The following is a 21,208-nucleotide window of genomic DNA, read 5'->3' as shown; positions in this document are numbered from 1 at the left end:
TTCTATAACCTTCTTGTACTTGAATGTTGATATCCTTCTCTAGGTTTGGGAAGTTCGCTGTTACTATCCCTTTGAATAAACTTTCTACCCCTATCTCCCTCTCTGCCTCCTCTTTAAGGTCAATAACTCTTATATTTGTTCCTTTGAGGCTATTTTCTAGATCTTGTAGGCATGCTTCATTCTTTTTTCTCTGGTCTCCTCTGATTGTATATTTTCAAATAGCCTGTTTTCAGGCTCACTAATTCTTTCTTCTGCTTGATCAATTCTGCTGTTAAGAGACTCTGATACTTTCTTCAGTTTGCCAATTGTACTTTTCAGGTCCGGAATTTCTGCTTGAGTCTTTTTAATTATTTCAATTTCTTTGTTAAATTTATCTGATAGGATTCTGAATTCCTCCTCTGTGTTATCTTGAATTTAAGTTTCCTCAAAACAGCTATTTTGAATTTTCTGTCTGAAAGGTCACTTATCTCTATCTCTCCAGGATTGGTCACTGATGTCTTATGTAGTTCGTTTGGGGAGCTCATGTTTTCCTGGATGGTCTTGATGCTTGCGGATGTTCATTGAGGTCTGGATATTGAAGAGTTAGGTATTTATTGTAGTCTTCAAAGTCTGGCAATCTGGGCTTGTTTGTACTCATCCTTCTTGGGAAGGATTTCCAAGTATTCAAAAGGGCTTGGGTGCTGTGATCTAAGTTTTTGGTCACTGCAGCTATATCTGCATTAGGGATACTCCAAACCCAGTAATGCTGTGGCTCTTGCAGACTCATAGAGGTACTGCCTTGGTGGTCATGGATAAGATCCAGAAGAATTATCTAGATTACCAGGCAGAGCTCTTGTTCTTTTTCCTTATTTTCTCCCAAACAGAGTCTCTCTGTGTTGAGCTTCCTAGAGCTGCCGGAGGGGTAACACAAGCATCTCTTTGACCACCACCACTAGGACTGCACTGGGTCAGACATGAAGCCAGCACAGCACTAGGTCTTATCCAAGGCCTGCCATAACCACTGCCTGGCTATCACCTACATTCACTCAAGTCTCTAGGGCTTTACAATCAGCAGGTGGCAAAGTGAGCCAGACTTGGATCCTTCTTTTCAGGGTGGTGAGTTTCCCCTGGTTCTGATGGGTCCAGAGATGCCATCCAGGAGCCAGGGCCTAGAGTCGGAAACCTTAGGAAACCACCTGGTACTTTATTTCTACTACAGCTGAATTGGCACCCAGGCAAGACAAAGTCCTTTCTACTCTTCCCTTCTTTTTCTACAAGCAGAGGAGCCTTTCCCCATGTCCATCACCACCCTAGGCCTCAGCAAGTACTGCCTGGTTACTGCTAATGTTCATTCAAGGCCCAAGGGCTCTTCAGCCAGCTTGTGGTGAATGCTGCCAAACCTGGGACTCTCCCTTCAAGGCAGTGGGCTCCCCTCTGGCCCAGGACAGGTCCAGAAATGCCATCCAAGAGCTGGGGCCTGGAATTTGGGACCCCAACAGCGTAGTTGGTGCTCTACCCCACTGTGACCAAGCTAGTACCTACGCTGATTTTTGGTTCTTAAGAAGGTGTTTTTGTGTGGATAGTAGTTGTTCAATTTGGTGTTCCTGCAAGGAGGATGATCAGTGGAGGCTTCCATTTGGCCATTTCAGTCTGTCTCCTTTCCTTAATCCAATCAGTTTATCTTATTCTCCAGCTATAGACACTTGTTCAGAAATAGCCATTTCAGTCCAAGAAGATACAAGGAGGTGTCTGCTTGAGGTTTTGAAAGAGAACTGTCTTCTCTCATCTCCAACCACAAGGAACTATGAGAGAGAGAGAGAGAGAGAGAGAGGGAGAATATGTGCTCATCTTAGGGTAAGACTGTCAGATAAAATACTAGACACTCTATGAAACTTGAATTTCATATAAATAGCGAGTAATTTTTTAGTATAATTATGTCCCAAATACTGCATGGGACATACTCATACTAAAAAAAATTGTCCATATGAAAGTGAAATTTAAATAGACATCCTGTATTTTTTTCTTCCTTTTTCTAGCAACCCAGTGATTCCATGGAAAGCAGAAAGAAGGACATAGAGAAACGGATACTTGGTGACATCTTTGACTCACTGGATCAAACCTTGCCTGAAGCTCACATTTCTGAAATTTCCAGATACAAGAACAAATAATTTCTCTTTATTGTTTTACTAGATTTGAGACAAGCTTTAAGTTTCTCAGACTCTTCCTCTTCTTAACAGATTTATCAGAAGCTGAAAGCTCTGATCTTGTTGGGATGCGGATCTTGTCAGGAGAAGGCTTACTTTGCACGCTTTTCTTAGTCTGGTTGCCTAACTCAAGAACCTCAGCACGGCTCTGTTACTCCTCTACTCAGACAAGCATCCCTGCAGACACTCACTAGGCTAACTCTGTCTTTATTTTTAGAATTAGACCTTTACGAGAAGCACAGTTTTGTCTTCAGTTTCCTCTCCCCCCACCCGGAATGGCCTGAGCCGAAGCCAGCTCCCTCCGAGAAGTCATTACCGCCTGGTGGGTACTGCAGCCTCAGCCCTCTACACAGACTGGCCAGTGTCTGCTTGGCTCCAGGGCAGTGAGGAGCTGCCTTGGGACTAACAGAAAATTGGCCAGCTTGTTTTTCTTTGGGACCAGAAGAAACCAGCTCTTTTAAATTCTCAATGGCCAGGCTTGGAAACCTAGCTTGCCAGAAGAACAGGAGGGAGGAGAGAAGCGGTCCTTTTGGGGAGGCTCTGGCCAGGGCATTAAAAAGGCAGGATTTTGCTGGAAACAGTGTGCTCTGGCCAAGACCAGGTGGAAAGATCAATTTGGGCTTTATGAATTAGCCCCTTCATTTATTCTGGGTCTGCTTTTCCTCATCTGTAAAACAGTGTTGGACCATCAGACCAAATATCAGCTATCAATCTTGTCCCAGGGCCCAGGGGAGGGTTACGGGGTCCTAGTTACCAGGCCCTAGGGTTTCAGGCAACAGATTGAGTACAGAAGGTAAAAGCTGAGATGTGGGACAGGCCCAACAACAAGAGCATTGACCTCAACCTTCAAATCTGCTTAATCCATGAGAACAAGCTGGGCACAACAGCGCTGCTTTCAACAGCCACCTGTAACCCATCTCCTTGTATTTCTGACCTTGCCTTGCCTAGACGCTAACCCTCAACTCCATTTATACTCCCAACAGACTTGCGTTTGATATTTAGACACCTTGGTCACAACATCTTGCGTTCTCTCGGGATGCTGATTTCTAACTGCTCTTTGGCCTTTCCTGCATTGGTCCTCCTCAGGCAGGGGATCCCTGCTCTTCTATGTTAGTGAGTATTGCTGTTGTAACAAACAGACCCAAACATAATGCAAGTTTATGTCATGCCTCATTTAACACTGCAGGGCTGTTCTAGTTTGGGGTCAGACATGGTGAGCGTGAGGGCATCCTTCTCCATGCAGTGGTTCAGAGACTTTGGCTGGTGGCAGGCATGCCAACTTTAAATTGGCCTCCAAAGTCATGCTGGAGAGCACCGTTAACCAGAAGGAGAAGGAGTGTGGAAGGGTTTTATCCATCAGGCCTGAGAAGAGCACACGTCTATCACTTTTCATTGATTAGAATTAGGTTGCTTGGCCATACTCAGCTGCAAGAATGCAGTCTAGCCGTGTGCTCAGGATGAACTGGAAATGGGTTGGGTGGACAGCTGGCCAGTGTCTGCCCTGCCCCACTTTAGCCCACTGGCATCTCTGGCAGCCTGGGCTGATGGCCCACCCGGGCTCAGATGCTGGACCCACCCAAGTGTTCCTGAAAGTCCTCTGACTGGATGGGAGTGGTTTGAGAGTTTGAGCAGTGTTATTTCTATCTCAGATGGATTAAGTAGAAGGATGTGGAGCAGTGAACCAGGCACGAGGCGGCACAACTGTCATCAACCACTGTCACCTGTCACTAAGCACATGCCCTCCAGGCCTAGAAAGTCTACCTTGCCACTGCTAGGGGACGAAATGAATGAGGACGAGATGCTAGGGAGCTCACCAGAATCTCAAGAGATGTTTCTCAGTCCCATGGCTCTGACATTTCTCAGGAAACCTTAGTGTGTGAGTGTGTGTGTGTGTGTGTGTGTGTGTATGATGATGATGACATAAAATAATCATAACAATGCAGAGAAGTTTTATTACTATTATTATTCACATTTTACAGGTGAGAAAACCAAGGCTCAGAGAAACTATGGATTTTCTAAGGGTAAATTTTAAGCTAGGTCGTCCGACTCCATATCCCAAACCTCTCCCATTGCCACACTCTCTCTTCCTGTGTGTCCTCCAGTCTACTCAAATGCCACATGCCATGAAGCCTGTGGCTCCCACCTCTGAATCTCCATCCCCTTCACCTGTGTGTCTTTTAGGTTTGACTTGTGATTGGATTTTTTTGTGTGTCTTGTTCCCCTATAAGTTTCTTGAGGGCAGAGAGCATGTTGCAGTCACCTCTGAACCTCCTTCTGCTGAAAGCAACCTACACGTAAATATCCATTCTATGAATGAAAACTTTCGTCAGAGGATTCTTGAATTCGATTAAATGGAAAATTGAAGCCACCCATGAAAAAAAGATCAAAGGACAATTTATAGTAAAACACACCCTTGCTCCTGTATTTTGCTTCACACTGTGTTCCCTTTTCTCATGTCCTTGGTTTTCCCAGGCGGGCTTCCACAGGGCTTGGCTCATTCACTCTGGCTAGAGAATTTCCTAACATTTTGTTTATTAATACTACTAGTAGTTCCATTACTATGAATAGCTGCAATTTACAGAGCCTCTAACTGGTATCCTCCTTGAGTGCAGGTCCTGTGTGGCCCCTAGACCCCAGCTCAGGTCCAGCCCATGGATGCTTTCAATATGTGTTTTTAGCATAAATGAAGAGATCTATTTAGTGCCAGGCATTGGGTCTGACTCTCAATATACATTACCTTTAATTTTCAAAATCACCTAGTGAGGAAAGTCTTATAATTACTATTTTATAGATGAGGAAACTGAGGCTTAGTGAGGTTAAGTTATTGGCCCAATGTCACACAGCTAGAATGTGGTTGATCTCAGATGCCAATAAAGGACGCTCAGAGCTCAGATGGTTGTTAAATCAGCTGCCTCCTGGTGTCCTTTGCCTTACTGTAGCCTACTCTCTCTCTTTTGTTTATACTATGGTTTGGATGTGGTTTGTCCCCCACCAAAATTCATGTTGAAATTTGATCCCCCATGTAGCAGTGTTGGGAGGTGGGGTTGGGTGGGAGGTGTTTGTGTCATCAGGGCAGATCCCTCATGAATAGATTAATGCCATCTTGTGAGGGTGAGCATGTTCTCAGTCTTACAGGAATGGATTAGTTACCCTGAGAACAGGTTGTTACAAAGAGTTTGGCTTCCTCGGTTGCTTTCTCTGTTTCTCTCTCATCATGTGATCTCTTTGCAGATGCTGGCTCCCCATCCCCTGTCCACCATGAGTCAAAGCAATGTGAGTCCCTCACCAGATGCAACTGCCCAGTCTTGGACTTTCCAGCGACCAGAATCATGAGCCAAATAAACCTCTTTTCTTTATGAATTACCCAGCCTCAAGTATTCTGTTATAGCAACACAAAACAGACAAAGACAGTTTACCTACTTACTTACTAACTCAGGAAATATTTTTGAGCATCTATTATGTGGATTACACCACAAAAGGATGAACAATGCAGACATCATCTTTGCTGTAAAAGAGCTCATGGGCCAGCAGTCAAGATAGATATTGAACAAGTGAAAGCCTGGTTAGATGCACAACTTAATGTCTGGTAAGTGCCACAGGGGAAAGAGGAGAATACCGTGAGGAATTTTCTTGTCTTGAATGGTCAGAGAAAGCCTTTCTGAAGCTTGAACTTATAGGATAAAGTGTAACAAAGAGCCAGCCTGGGGATGGAGGCTGTTCCAGGCAGTGGTAACAGTACTGGAGTAAGAACAGTACTAGAGCAAGAACATGGTGGGCATATAGAAAGGCAGAGAGAAAGCCACTGTGGCTGGGGCTGGTGGGAAGAGAACCATGAATGGAGGTGAGCTGCAAGCAATGAACAGATGGTAGGGCCACTGGATGAGGATCCTGCATCATATTCTCAGGGCAATGGCAGACCAGGGAAGAGTTTTAAGCAGGGGAACTGCTTGTGCAGCAAAGGGATTTGATGTGTACCAGAGTGGAAGCAGGCAGGAGGTTATGGCAATAACTCAGGCAAAGAGATAAAGGTGGCTTGAACCAGAGGAGAGGCAATGAAGGTAGAGAGTAAGGGACAGATTGGCGATGGTGTTTCATAGTGGAATCAACAGGGCTCAGTGATGAAGTCTGCAAAGGAGTCAGGATTTCTACACATTGCCAGGGGTTGGGCTAAATCCAGTCCGTATAAACATGGAGGACTCTGTACTAGGTTTTCCAAGAAGTTCTGATGAAGAGGTTCAAGTTTATCCCATCACATGAGAGCACTTAAGTCTTAATTTGAGCATCTTTGATGGAAGGATACTTGAGTGAATACTAGTTCTGCCTGTGAGAATGTGATTATTACAGAGTTAAGGTTTGACACAAAGATGGGAAAGCCAACATGTCTCACCAAAGGGAAGACAGGTCAGTGGGTCTGGCCCCAAGGGCTGTCAGCTGTCTCAGGATGAGACACCAGGATGAAGCATTGGAAGGAGGTGTTTTGGCCCTGGCTCTGGGAAGGGCTCCAGGGCCCATGTGTCAGGAAGCAGAATGTGCCAGTGATATGGAGCTAGCCAATGAGTTATGGGAAAAAAAGCCCAGTTGAGGGGTCACTGGCTAAACTGGGCTAAGATGGTGCTCAAAGGAACCCAAGGAATTGGGAAAGTTTTAATGATCCCTTGTGAGACTTGAGAAGGGTTGGGGTCATTATCCCCTCTCCTTTCTTTCCCAGAAATTCTCCAATGGATCTCCTGAATGTGTTCTATTTCATAAAGGACTTGTTAGGAATGCCTTCATTTAACCTCTGGGCTTAGCCACATCCACTGGATTTGTCCATCTGTTGGTGAGATTGACTTTCTGTGGCTTGGTAATCCTTGGGTTCCAGTTCAATGCAAATAATAGGAGTTCTTCAATTAATGTCTGCCCTCCACCTCGCTCTCTACTCCTGACCCCATACGCACCCTGCCTCTGGCTGCACCACAACCCTACCTCTGGGTAAGATAACCTCTCCCACGTCCCAGCCTTCTGCTGGGGATAGGGCTCGGACCCCCAGGCCACAAGTGGCAGTGGCAGCCACCACACCACTCTGAGTCATCCGATCTCAAGAGGCAGGTCTCGCACTCTTGCTCCTGAAGAAACCAGGCCATTTGAGCAAACCTGCAATGGGCCACATATTTCCCCCTGTTTTAAAAAAATAAGCACTCTTTGTGGCTCAGGTTGGCCCTCACCCTGGCTGGGTGAATTCTCTTCCAAAACCCTATGTCAGAGCATCCTTTGTAACACTCGGGGAAGACAGGAGGCGGAAAAAAAGGGCTTCTGTTTATCCGGATGTTTGACATCCAGAGAAGGAATATTATTGTTTCTCCACTCAAATACTGGGGCTCCATTGAAAAATATTTTCGATCTGCCGGACTGAAGGCCAGCGTCTTTGTGAACCTCAGCCAATACACACAGGCCGGGGGTGTTGGGTCAGGGCCTGTTTCTCCCAGGCAGCCACATTCCTGTCAGATGCCCTGAATATGGCATGTCTGGTCTCGGGTATGGAGGCAGCTGCCGGGACATTCTCCCATCCCGTGAGTGAGCAGAGCCAGGGAATTCTCTCCCTGCCATTACAGACCCAGCATCCTGGGGACAGCTGGAATAGGGATGGGATCATGCCAAGGAGGGGCTGTGAACTGAAAGTCACAGAATTAGTGTAGTTAAATCCCCTTTCTGGCCAGCCAGCCTCCTCCCAGATGCAGGAGAATGCATCCTGCCTGGGATCAGGTATGCAGAGTTCACCTGTTCCCCTCTCTATCTGCCTGAATTTAAAACATTGGTTTGCCTAGACTGGGTAACTTCAGTAAAGTTTCAAGATACAAAATCAATGTACAAAACTTGGTAGCATTTCTATATACCAATAATGTTCAAGCTGAGAGCTGAATCAAGAATTCAATCTCATTTACGATAGCCATACCAAAAAATACCAAGGAATACATTTATTCAAGGAGGTGAAAGATCAATAAAAGGAGAACTGCAAGACACTGCTGAAAGAAATCATAGATGACACAAACAAATGGAAAAACATTTTATGCTCATAGATTGGAAGAATCAATATTGTTTAAATGGCCATACTGCCAAAAGCAATCTATAAATTCAATGCCATTATTATCAAACTACCAATGTCATTTTTTGGAGAATTAGAGAAAACTATTATAAAATTCATACGGAACCAAAACAATGCCTGAATAGCCAAAGCAATCCTAAGCAAAAAGAACAAAGCTGGAGACACATTACCCAACTTCAAACTGTCCTACAAGGTTATAGTAATCAAAACAGCATGGTACTGGTACAAAAACAGACATATAGTCCAATGGAACAGAACAGAGAACCAAGAAATCAAGCTGCACACCTACAGCCATCTGATCTTTGACAAAGTTAACAAAAATAAGCAATAGGGAAAGGACTCACTATTCAATAAACAGCACTGGGTTAACTTGTTAACCATAAGCAGAAGATTGAAGCTGGACCCATACCTATCACCATATTCAAAAATTAACTCAAGATGGATTAAATATTTTAATGAAAGACCTAAAACTAAAAAATCCTAGATGAGACCCGGGAAATACTCTTCTGACATTGGCCTTGGCAAAGAATTTATGACTACGTCCTCAAAAGCAATTGCAACAAAACCAAAAATTGACAAGTAAGAGCTAATTAAACCAAAGAGCTTCTGCTCAGTAAAAGAAACTGTCAACAGAGTAAACAGACAACCTACAGAATGGGAGAAAATATTCACAAACTATGCACCTGACAAAGGTCTAATATATAGAACCTATAAGGAACTTAAATCAACAAGCAAAAAACAATGCCATTAAAAAGTGGGCAAAGGATATGAACAGATACTTCATAAAAGGAGACATACAAGCGATCAACAAACATGTGGAAAAATGCTCAACACCGCTAATCATCAGAAAAATGCAAATCAAAACCACAACGAGATACCATCTCACACCAGACAGAATGGCTACTATTAAACAGTCAAAAAATAAATGTTGACGAGGCTGTGGAGAAAAGGAAATGTTTATACACTGTTGGTGGGAGTGTAAATTAGTTCAGCCACTGTGGAAAGCAGTTTGGAGATTTCTCAAAGAACTAAAAATAGAATTACCATTCAACCCAGCAATCCCATGACCGGGTATATAGCCAAAGGAAAATAAATTATTCTACCAAAAAGATACATGCACTTGTATGTTTATCACAGCACTATTCACAATAGCAAAGACATAGAATCAACCTAGGTGTCCATCAACAGTGGATTGGATAAAGAAAATATGGTACATATACACCGTGGAATACTATGCTTGAACCCAAGAGGCGGAGGTTGCAGTGAGCTGAGATCACGCCATTGTACTCCAGCCTGGGTGACAGAGCGAGACTCTGTCTCGGGGGAAAAAAAAAGAATGAAAAAAAAGAATGAATGAAATCATGTCTTTTGCTACAACATGGGTATAGCTGGAGGCCATTATCCTAAGGAAATTAATGCAGAAACAGAAAACCCAATACCGCATGTTCTCACTTGTAAGTGGGAGCTAAACATTAGGTACACATGGACATAAAGATGGGAGCAATAGGCTGGGCACAGTGGCTCACGTCTGTAATCCCAGCACTTTGGGAGGCTGAGGTGGGTGGATCACGAGGTCAGGAGTTCGAGACCAGCCTGGCCAATATGTTGAAACCCCATCTCTACTAAAAATACAAAAATTAGCCGGACGTGGTTGCGCGTGCCTGTACTTGGGAGGCTGAGGCAGGAGAATCACTGGAACCCGGGAGGCAGAGGTTGCAGTGAGCTGAGACTGTGCCACTGCACTCCAGCCTGGGCAACAGAGTGAGACTCCATCTCAAAAAAAAAAAAAAAAAAAGGGAGCAATAGACACTGGGGGCTATGAGAAAGGGGAGGGAGGAAGGGGAAGGCTGGGTGATGGTTTGGTCATACCCCAAATCTCAGCACCATGCAATATATGCTTGTAACAATCCTGCACATGTACCCACTGAATCTAAAATAAAAGTTGAAATCTTTAAACCCACATTGGTTTGAGGGGGGAGTTTTTTTTTTAACATTACAAATGCAATACGTAGTTATTTCCAAAATAAATGTGGAGAATATGGAGTAGTCGAAGGAGAAAATGAAAATCATCTAATTTCCTGTCTCTCAAACAGAATAATAACTATGTCCACTATATTTTACATCATGCAAGCATTAGTTTTATGCATAACATATAACTTTTAAAAAACATTAAAATGACATTATATAGTATATATTTTAAAACTTGCTTTTTCATCTAATAGTGTATTGTTAATATCTTTCCATTTCATTTCATTAAATACTCCTATAAATATTTTTAATCAATATATAGGTTTTTTTTTTTTTTTTCTTGAGACAGAATCTCACTCTGTCACCCAGGCTGGAGTACAATGGCATGATCTCAGCTCACTGCAACCTCCGCCTCCTGGGTTCAAGCAATTCTCCTGCCTCAACCTCCCAAGTAGCTGGGATTACAGGTGCCTGCCACCACACCTGGCTAATGTTTCGTATTTTTAGTGGAGATGCGGTTTCGCCATGTTGGCCAGGCTGGTCTCGAACTCCTGACCTCAGATGATCCACCCGCCTCGGCCTCCCAAAGTGCTGGGATTACAAGCATGAGCCACTGCACCTGGCTGATATATAGTATTTTATTCAACCAATGCATTGTAATTTTTTAGGTGATCTTCAATTAATGAATATTTAGGTGGCTTCCAATTTTTTTTCTTTTTTTTTTGAGACAGAGTCTTGCTCTGTCACCCAGGCTAGAAAGCAGTGGTATGATTTCAGCTCACTGCAGCCTTTGCCTCTTAGGTTCAAGTGATTCTCATGCCTCAGCCTCCTAAGTAGCTGGGACTACAGGGACTAATTTTTGTAGTAGCCTGGTTAATTTTTGTATTTTTAGTAAAGACAGGGTTTCACTATATTGGCCAGGCTGGTCTCAAACACCTGACCTCAAGTGATCTGCCTGCCTTAGCTTCCCAAAGTGCTGAGATTACAGGCGTGAGCCACCATGCCCAACTGGTTTCCAAGTTTTTACTATTAAAAACAATACTATGATGAACATCCATGTGGCTAATTCTTTGGGAACACCGATAATTTTTTGCTAAAGGTGATGATAATAGCTACCATATATTTGGTGTGTATTCTACTTTATCTGGAAGAGATCCAGCTTACCCAATGAACACAGCTGTATTTGTCAGAGACAGAACTCATACCCAGGTTGGTCTGGTTCCAAAAACTGGGCTTTAAACCAGACTGGAGCCACTAAACTAAATTCCCAAAGGTAGAATCACTTGATCAAAGAGATGCACATTTTAAGACCTTTGGAATATATTTTTCTCTAGAAAGAGCATACAAGAAAATCTGTTTATCCTCACCAATATCAACATTAGATATTACCATTTATCATTACGAATGTAAGAGGTAAAGTGATATTTATTGTTTTAACTTGCATTTATTTGATTGCTTGTGAGTTGATCATTTTTGCACATGTGTCTTACCCATTTGTATTTCTCTTTCTGTAAATTCCATGAGAACTAAGACCTCCAAACCAGAGAATCTCAAAGTTGCAGGGGCAGGAAAGAAATGTGGGTCATTAGGAATAGCAGTGAGGGGAACCACTGCCATTTCTACCTCTTGAAGTCTGTCTGCACCCTCTGAGTTTTGACCACAGAGGAAACTGCACCATATACTGAGATTCAGTAAACGTATTGCACCTCAAAAGACATTACCCAAGTCCTGCAAAAAGCTCCCCCCAACTGGCACCATAACGAAGTCTTCAAATGGCCATTCCTCTGTTCTATTAGGTGGATGCTTAAGGCCAGTGACTTACATGAGCACAAGCCCATGGATGCACCTCATTAGCTGTGAAATGAGTTCCCTGGTCAGAAGCAATGCTGTGTGGAATACCATGACAGTAAATAAGATATTCTGTCCATGGATGGTGATGGGGGTAGGGGCATTGTGGGCAGGGAAGGCAAACTCACATCCATAAAACATACCTAGTCCAGTGATAAAAAGGGCTACTGCCTCCAAAATAGAAGTGGTCCAACCTAGTCAACCTGCCACCAGGTGTTGGCTGGTCCCTTTAGAGAGTAGTGCTATGTTGGGGGCTCCATGTTGGTCTCTGCTTTTGGTAGGTAGGTTGGGTATTCGGCAGTGATTGTAACCAGATTGCTTTTGATAAATGGAAGTCCATGTTGCTGGGCCCATGCAATACCTCATTCCATGCTGGATATGAGCTGTAGGCACAATAGCATGAATTGAGGTTTTGAATGCTGTTTATGAGTCCACCGACATTTACAGAATGGGTCATCTTGCCCACTTGATTATTAAGATCATGCTTGCTGAGATTGCTCTTTGCTAAGCATTTACTTGGAATACAAATATCTTCACCTTTGAGTCCATTTGGAGAGGTCCGTCTAAATATCTCCTTTCCATACCTCCCTGTCATCAAATTTCCAGTTGCATTTCCTCCAAGTCCCTGACCAAACATTTATTAGCCTCTGTCCATAAATCAACATAGATCTAATCCAATCCTTTAGTTATCTTTTCTTCCAGGCAAGATAAACACCAGGTGCCCTGCTCAAAGTTCTGTCCCTGGGAGGGTTTCCCTTCACCCCCTGCCCTTCAGGGGGCATCCTGAGTGGAACTACAGTGCTGAAGAGCTGCCTCCAGCAATAGTGTTGACATGCCTACCTGTCAGCACAACTCACATCCCTTGTCCACAGGTCTCTCTCTACATACACTTATAGTGGGATTCCTAGTGAGCTCCCTAAGAGCAGTTATACTGCTGCAGAACTCTGTTAAAAGAAAATGTCGGGCTACCCTCTTTGGGTCCCCTCCCTTTGTATGGGAGCTCTGTTTTCAATCTATTAAATCTTGCAACTGCACACTCTTCTGGTCCATGTTTGTTACTGCTCGAGCTGAGCTTTTCTCACCATCCACCACTGCTGTTTGCCACTGTTGCAGACCCACCACTGACTTCCACCCCTCCGGATCCAGCAGGGTGTCCGCTGTGCTCCTGATCCAGCAAGGCGCCCATTGCCGCTCCTGATTGGGCTAAAAGCTTGCCATTGTTCCTGCATGGCTAAGTACCTGGGTTCATCCTAATCGAGCCGAACACTAGTCGCTGGGTTCCACGGTTCTCTTCCATGACCCACGGCTTCTAATAGAGCTATAACACTCACTGCATGGCCCAAGGTTCCATTCCTTGGAATCCATGAGGCCAAGAACCCCAGGTCAGAGAACAGGAGGCTTGCCGCCATCTTGGAAGCGGCCCGCCACCATCTTGGAAGCTCTGGGAGCAAGGACCTCCCCGTAACATTTTGGCAACCACGAAGGGATCTCCAAAGCACTGAGTAATATTGGACCACTTTTGCTTGCTATTCTGTCTTATCCTTCCTTAGAATTGGAGGAAAATACTGGGCACCTGTTGGCCAGTTAAAAATGATTAGCGTGGCCGCCGGAATTAAGACTCAGGTGTGAGGCTGTCTGGGAAAGGGCTTTCTAACAACCCCCAACCCTTCTGGGTTGGGTATGTTGGTCTGCCTTGAAGCAGCTTCCGCTTTCAATTCTCCTGGGGAAGCAGAGGGCCGACTAGAGGTAAAAAGCTGTCGTCCCGAACTCCCGATGTTAGCTGGTTGAGATCATGGTGCAGCCAGAAGTCTCTACTCAACAGTCGCCCATGCGTTCACCCCTACCTTTCCTTCTGACCCATAATTCCTGGATCCGACCATGACGTTCTTGAAAGTGTAGCCCCAAAATTCTCCTTACCTCTGAATCTACTTCCTCCGATCCCTGCCTCCTGGGTACTAATGGTTCAGACTTTCATTTCCTCTAGCAAGTTGTATCTCCAAAGGGATCTAAGGAAGCTCTACGCTGAGTCCTTAGGCCCCTAGGCTATGGACCCAGAGAATCTTGTCTCTGGTGTCTCTCCCAATTTAAGCATACAGCTCTCGACATGGGCAGTTATGTGGGACCCATTCCCTTCTACCCTTGCCAGGGCCCCAAGTTTGTAAAGGGCTAGGAGAAAAGACAGAGAAACAGAGAGAGACAGAGGGGAGAGACAGAGGGGAGAGAAAGAGAGAGAGAGACAAAGAGGGAGTCAAAGAGAGAAAGAGAAAGATAGAAGTAGTAAAGAAAAAACAGTGTGCCCTATTCCTTTAAAAGCCAGGGTAAATTTAAAACCTATAATTGATAATTGAAGGTCTTCTCCGTGACCCTATAATACTCCAATACTGCCTTGTTGTCAGTGTAAACAAGGGTGTAGCCTGAAAACACTGAGACCACTGACCACCTGTAGCCTTCCTATCAAAAATCCTTAACTCAGTAACCAATGGATGGCCCAAATGCGTTCAATCTGTAGCAGCAACTGCTTTGCTAACAGAAGAAAGTAGAAAAATAACCTTTAGAGGAAACCTCATTGTGAGCACACCTCACCAGTTCAGAATTATCCTAAGTCAAAAAAGCAAAAAGGTAGCTTACTAACTAAAAGCTTAAAGTATCGGGCTCTTCTGTTAGAAAAAGTTGATTTAACATTAACCACTGAAAATTCCCTTAACCCAGCAAATTTCCTAACAGGGGATTTAAATCTTAATTACCATACAAAGATCCGACCAGACCTAGGAGGAACTCCCTTCAGGACAGGATGATAGATGGTTCCTCCCAGGTGATTGAAAAAAAAAACTCACAATGGGTATTCAGTAACTGATAGGGAGACTCTTGTGGAAGCAGAGTTAGGAGAATTGCCTAATAATTTTTCTGCTCAAACGTGAGAGTTGTTTGGACTCAGCCAAGCCTTAAAGTACTTACAGAATCAAAAAACTCTATCTCAATCCTGACTCAAAAGGTTACCTACACCCTCTCTGAAGTGAATTTGCATAACAACTGTTGTTTATGGGAATGCATCTTGATGGGGCAACTGGGTTGCTATGAAATATTCAAGAACCCAGCCCAGCTCTAGAACTCACCTCTGAGCACAAAGGCAATGTTGGGTATGCTGGTAAAGGACCACTAGAATCCAGCAGCCCGCACCCCTTTCTTTGTGGTCAAGAAAGGCGGGAAAACAGGTGCAGGACTGCTACATTGGTGAGCGTAACTAATCCGACAAGCAGAAGTCCACGGGTGGTTACGCACCCTGGAAAGGAATAAACATTAGGACCACAGAGGACGCTCTAGGACTAATGCTCATCAGAAAATGACTAGGGCTGCTGGCATTCCTATGTTCTTTTTTCAGATGGGAAACATTCCCCCCAAGGCAAAAACGCCCCTAAGTTGTATTCTGGAGAATTGGGACCAATTTGACCCTCAGATGCTAAGAAATGACTTATATTCTTCTGCAGTACCGCCTGGTCAGATATCCGCTTCAAGGGGGGAACCTGGCCTCCTGAGGGAAGTATAAATTACAACACCATCTTACAGCTAGACCTGTTTTGTAGAAAAGAAGGCAAATGGAGTGAAGTGCTGTATGTACAAACTTTCTTTTCATTAACAGACAACTCGCAATTATGTAAAAAGTGTGATTTATGCCCTACAGGAAGCCCTCAGAGTCTACCTCCCTACCCCAGTGGCCCCCCACCGACTCCTTTCCCAACTAATAAGAATCCCCCTTCAACCCAAACAGTCCAAAAGGAGATAGACAAAGGGGTAAACAACAAACCAAAGAGTACCAATATTCCCCAATTATGCCCCCTCCAAGCAGTGGAAGGAGGAGAATTCAGCCCAGCCAGAATGCATGTACCTTTTTCCTTCTCAGACTTGAAGCAAATTAAAATAGACCTAGGTAAATTCTCTGATAACCCTGATGGCTATATTGATATTTTATGAGGGTTAAGACAGTCCTTTGATCTGACATGGAGAGATATAATGTTACTGCTAAATCAGACACTAGCTCCAAATGAGAGAAGTGCCGCCATAACTGCAGACTGAGAGTTTGGCGATCTCTGGTATCTCAGTCAGGTCAATGATAGGATGACAACAGAAGAAAGAGAAAAATTCCCCACAGGCCAGCAGGCAGTTCCCAGTGTAGACCCTCACTGGGATGCAAAATCAGAACATGGAGATTGGTGCCTCAGACATTTGCTAACTTGCATGCTAGAAGGACTAAGGAAAACTAGGAAGAAGCCTATGAATTATTCAATGATGTCCATTATAACACAGAGAAAGGAAGAAAATCCTACTGCCTTTCTGGAAAGACTAAGGGAGGCACTGAGGAAGCATACCTCTCTGTCACCTGACTCTACTGAAGGCCAACTAATCCTAAAGGATAAGTTTATCACTCAGTCAGCTACAGACATTAGAAAAAAACTTCAAAAGTCCGCCTTAGGCCCGGAGCAAAACTTAGAAACCCTATTGCACTTGGCAACCTTGGTTTTTTATAATAGAGATCAGGAGGAGCAGGCGGAATGGGACAAACAGGATTAAAACAAAAGGCCACCACTTTAGTCATGACCCTCAGGCAAGCAGACTTTGGAGGCTCTGGGAAAGGGAAAAGCTGGGCAAATCAAATGCCTAATAGGGCTTGCTTCCAGTGTGGTCTACAAGGACACTTTAAAAAAGATGTCCGAATAGAAATAATCTGCCCCCTCGTCCATGCCCCTTATGTCAAGGGAATCACTGGAAGGCCCACTGTCCCAGGGGACGAAGGTCTTCTGAGTCAGAAGCCACTAACCAGATGATCCAGCAGCAGGACAGAGGGTGCCCGGGGCAAGCACCAGCCCATGCCATCACCCTCACAGAGCCCTGGGTATGCTTGATCATTGAGGGCCAGGAGGTTAACTGTCTCCTGGACACTGAACCGGCCTTCTCAGTCTTACTCTCCTGTCCCGGACAACTGTCCTCCAGATCTGTCACTATCCAAGGGGTCCTAGGACAGCTAGTCACTAGATACTTCTCCCAGCCACTAAGTTGTGACTGGGGAAACTTTATTCTTTTCACTTGCTTTTCTAATTATGCCTGAAAGCCCCACTCCCTTGTTAGGGAGAGACATTCTAGCAAAAGCAGGGGCCATTATACACCTGAATATAGGAGAAGGAACACCCATTTGTTGTCCCCTGCTTGAGGAAGGAATTAATCCTGAAGTCTGGGCAACAGAAGGGCAATGTGGACGAGCAAAGAATGCCCATCCTGTTCAAGTTAAATAATTCCACCTCCTTTCCCTACCAAAGGCAGTACCCCCTTAGACCCGAGGCCCAACAAGGACTCCAAAAGATTGTTAAGGACCTAAAAGCCCAAGGCCTAGTAAAACCATGGAATAGCTCCTGCAATACTCCAGTTTTAGGAGTACAGAAACCCAATGGACAGTGGAGGTTAGTGCAAGATCTCAGGATTATGAATGAGGCCATTGTCCCTCTATACCCAGTTGTACCTAACCCTTATACTCTGCTTTCCTAAATACCAGAGGAAGCAGAGTGGTTTACAGTCCTGGACCTTAAGGATACCTTTTTCTGCATCCCTGTACATCCTGACTCTCAATTCTTGTTTGCCTTTGAAGATCCTTCGAACCTAATGTCTCAACTCACCTGGACTGTTTTACCCCAAGGGTTCAGGGATAGCCTCCATCTATTTGGCCAGGCACTAGCCCAAGACTTGAGCCAGTTCTCATACCTGGACACTCTTGTCCTTCGGTACATGGATGATTTATTTTTAGCTGCCCGTTCAAAACCCTTGTGCCATCAAGCCACCCAAGCACTCTTAAATTTCCTTGCTACCTGTGGCTACAAGGTTTCCAAACCAAAGGCTCAGCTCTGCTCACAGCAGGTTGAATACTTAGGGCTAAAATTATCCAAAGGCACCAGGGCCCTCAGTGAGGAACGTTTCCAGCCTATACTGGCTTATCCTCATCCCCAAACCCTAAAGCAACTAAGAGGGTTCCTTGGCATAAAAGGCTTCTGCCGAATATGGATTCCCAGGCACAGTGAAATAGCCAGGCCATTATATACACTAATTAAGGAAACTCAGACAGCCTATACCCATTTAGTAAGATGGACACCTGAAGCAGAAGCGGCTTTCCAGGCCCTAACCCAAGCCCTAGCGTTAAGCTTGCCAATGGGGCAAGACTTTTCTTTATATGTCACAGAAAAAACAGGAATAGCTCTAGGAGTCCTTACACAGGTCCGAGGGACCAGCTTGCAACTCATGGCACACCTGAGTAAGGAAATTGATGTAGTGGCAAAGAGTTGGCCTCATTGTTTTTGGGTAGTGGCGGCAGTAGCAATCTTAGTATCTGAAGCAGTTAAAATAATACAGGGAAGAGATCTTACTGTGTGGCCATCTCATGATGTAAACGATATACTCACTGCTAAAGGAGACTTGTGGCTGTCGGACAACCATTTGCTTAAATATCAGGCTCTATTACTTGAAGGGCCAGTGCTGCGACTGTGCACTTGTGCAACCCCCCCTTTTTTTTTTTGAGACAGAATCTAGCTCTGTCACCCAGGCTGGAGCGCAGTGACACGATCTTGGCTCACTGCAAGCTCCGCCTCCCAGGTTCACGCCATTCTCCTGCCTCAGACTCCCAAGTAGCCGGGACTACACGTGCCCGCTACCATGCCTGGCTAATTTTTTGTATTTTTAGTAGAGACGGGATTTCACCATGTTAGCCAGGATGGTCTCGATCTCCTGACCTTGTGATCTGCCTGCCTTTTTCTCCCAAAGTGCTGGGATTACAGGCATAAGCCACTGTGCCCGGCCTGCACTTGTGCAACTCTTAACCCAGGAACGTTTCTTCCAGACAATGAAGAAAAGATAGAACATAACTGTCAACAGGTGATTGCTCAAACCTACGCCGCTCGAGGGGACCTTCTAGAAGTTCCCTTGACTGATCCTGACCTCAACTTGTATACGGATGGGAGTTCCTTTGTAGAAGAAGGACTTGGAAAAGCGGGGTATGCAGTGGTCAGTAATAATGGAATACTTGAAAGTAATCCTCTCACTCCAGGAACTAGCGCTCAGCTGGCAGAACTAATAGCCCTCACTCGGGCACTAGAGTTAGAAGGAAAAAAGGTAAATATATATACAGACTCTGAGTATGCTTACCTAGTCCTCCATGTCCACGCAGCAATATGGAGAGAAAGGGAACTCCTAACTTCCGAGGGAACACCTATCAAACATCAGGAAGACATTAGGAGATTATTATTATTGGCTGTACAGAAACCTAAAGAGGAGGCAGTCTTACACTGCTGGGGTCATCAGAAAGGAAAGGAAAGGAAAGGGAAATAGAAGGGAACTGCCAAAAGAGCCACAAAGTGGGACTCTCCATTAGAAATGTTTATAGAAGGACCCCTAGTATGGGGTAATCCCCTCTGGAAAACCAAGCCCCAGTACTCAGCAGAATAAATAGAATGGGGAACCTCACGAGGAGTAGTTTCCTCCCCTCAGGATGGCCAGCCACCGAAGAAGGAAAAATACTTTTGCCTGCAGCTAACCAACGGAACCTTACTTAAAACCCTTCACCAAACCTTTCACTTAGGCATTGTTAGCACCCATCAGATGGCCAAATCATTATTTACTGGACCAGGCCTTTTCAAAACTGTCAAGCAGATAGTCAGGGCCTGTGAAGTGTGCCAAAGAAATAGTCCCCTACACTGCAGGCCATACATTTCAATGCCTGTATCTTTAACCTCCTTGTTAAGTTTGCTTCTTCCAGAATCAAAGCTGTAAAACTACAAATGGTTCTTCAATTGGAGCCCCAGAAGCAGTCCATGACTAAGATCTACTGCGGACCCCTGGACCAGCCTGGAGCCCATGCTCTGATGTTAATGACATCAAAGGCACCCCTCCCGAGGAAATCTCAACTGCATAACCCCTACTATGCCCCAATTCAGCAGGAAGCAGTTAGAGCGGATGTCGGCCAACCTCCCCAACATCACTTGGGTTTTCCTGTTGAGAGGGGGGACTGACAGACAGGACTAGCTGGATTTCCTAGGCTGACTAAGTATCCCTAAGCCTAGCTGGGAAGGTGACCGTATCCACCTTTAAACATGGGGCTTGTAACTTAGCTCACATCCAACCAATCAGGTAGTAAAGAGAGCTCACTAAAATGCTAATTAGGCAAAAACAGGAGGTTAAGAAATAGCCAATCATCTATCGCCTGAGGGCATGGGGAAGGGACAATGATCGGGATATAAATCCAGGCATTCGAGCCGGCAATGGCTACCCTCTTTGGGTCCCCTCCCTTTGTATAGGAGATCTGTTTTCACTCTCTTAAATCTTGTAACTGCAAAAAAAAAAAAAAAAAAAAAAAAAAAAGAAAGAAAAAAAGAAAATGAAAATGTCCAGATCTCTTAACTTTGTGTCTGGGAATAGCCACTCAATAACCCAGACACTGGACCACTTTCTCAGCCTCGTCCTGGTGGGTCACCATGGCTACTGACACCTTTTATCTAAGAGTGAATTCTTCTCCCTCTGCCCAGGGCCACCCCCAAAGTGTAGCAGAGACAAATCTATCTAATTGTCCTGGTAATAGAGTTTCCACCACCCAGAGCCTTGGGCCAAGGCCCAAGTTTTTCTTCACATGTCCTTTTCCCTAGGGCATGTATGCAAATCAAACCGTATGACTAGGAAGGGCCACAACCAAAAGTCTGCTAGATTGTCCCCACCCCTCATAATAAATTTACTATATCGACGGTGTATCTTTCAGTCAAGTCAGTTCTTGGCATTGAGGTATCAGGGACGATGATAGTCAACGTCACAGGAATGGGTGGAATTACCCAAGGAGAAGATGTGGAGTCAGAGGAGAATGAGGAAATAAAATAAAATTTAAAATTACTATTGTTGGCTGGGCATGGTGGCTCACGCCTTAATCCCAGCACTTTGAGAGGCTGAGGCAGGTGGATCATGAGATCAGGAGTTTGATACCAGCTTGGCCAACACGGTAAAACCCTGTCTCTACTAAAAATACAAAAATTAGCTGGGCTGGTGGTGGGTGCCTGTAATCCTAGCTACTAGGGAGGCTGAGGCAGGAGAATCGTTTGAACCCTGGGGG

At 44.7% G+C, this 21,208-nt stretch overlaps 1 long non-coding RNA gene across 1 annotated transcript; it reads right to left on the bottom strand.

The window, feature by feature from the left end:
• Nucleotides 1-1,234: 1,234 nt before the first annotated feature.
• LOC134729083 (uncharacterized) lies at nucleotides 1,235-20,847 on the bottom strand. Its single transcript, XR_010109947.1, has 2 exons — nucleotides 19,261-20,847; nucleotides 1,235-1,781 (listed from the first exon to the last, which is right to left on the bottom strand). It is a non-coding gene; the product is annotated as an uncharacterized LOC134729083 (long non-coding RNA).
• Between the last annotated feature and the right edge of the window lie 361 nt (nucleotides 20,848-21,208).

The sequence above is a fragment of the Pan paniscus genome, chromosome 16 (assembly GCF_029289425.2).
Source record: "Pan paniscus chromosome 16, NHGRI_mPanPan1-v2.0_pri, whole genome shotgun sequence".
Classification (NCBI taxonomy): domain Eukaryota; kingdom Metazoa; phylum Chordata; class Mammalia; order Primates; family Hominidae; genus Pan; species Pan paniscus.
Note: the sequence above shows the minus strand (reverse complement) of the source record. Positions and strands in the feature narration are given on the sequence as shown.